Here is a 575-nt window from a genome sequence, read left to right as displayed (position 1 = left end):
CGCAGGCGGGCAGGATGGAGTGCAGTGGAGAACAGTTGGTAGACACTTGTGTACAGTGCTATGATTGTGCAGACACACGCAGCTATGAAAACGCAGATGGGAAACTGGCCTGATTTCAGTTTAACGATTACTTTTTTTATTTGTTCTTCAATGACTTCAGTGATATTAAAGCGCTGCTAGCGCCGTCCTTACATGGAGAGGTTTTCATTTGAACTGAGGTTGCTAACCCCACCCTTCATTTTTATCATCAAGTACATGTATTTATGAGAAACACCTGTGGATCTCTGGGGGTCAAAGGGAATTCTTGTAACACATTTTAAAGATACTTTTGTCTGATGAGCCGGGGTTCTTATGCTTTACGCACAGTGAAACATACTAGGCTTGAAGCTGGCTGTCTTAGAGACACAACCAAATTCACCCTCTCAGCGTAAAATGTTCTCCTTGCTTTGTATGTGCTGGGCAATAAATGCGGTCTAGCAATGATACTTCAGCACATCCATCTTCCATGTCCACCAGCTGCCTTTGCTGTGCAAAACATAGAAATTCAGCAGAATAAATACAGCTATTATTACTTT

The sequence above is a fragment of the Morone saxatilis genome, unplaced genomic scaffold (genome assembly GCF_004916995.1).
Source record: "Morone saxatilis isolate NCDOM2014 unplaced genomic scaffold, NCSU_SB_2.0 Contig8, whole genome shotgun sequence".
Taxonomy (NCBI): Eukaryota; Metazoa; Chordata; class Actinopteri; family Moronidae; genus Morone; species Morone saxatilis.
The sequence above is the reverse complement of the archived record's forward strand: the minus strand, read 5'-3'. Positions refer to the sequence as shown.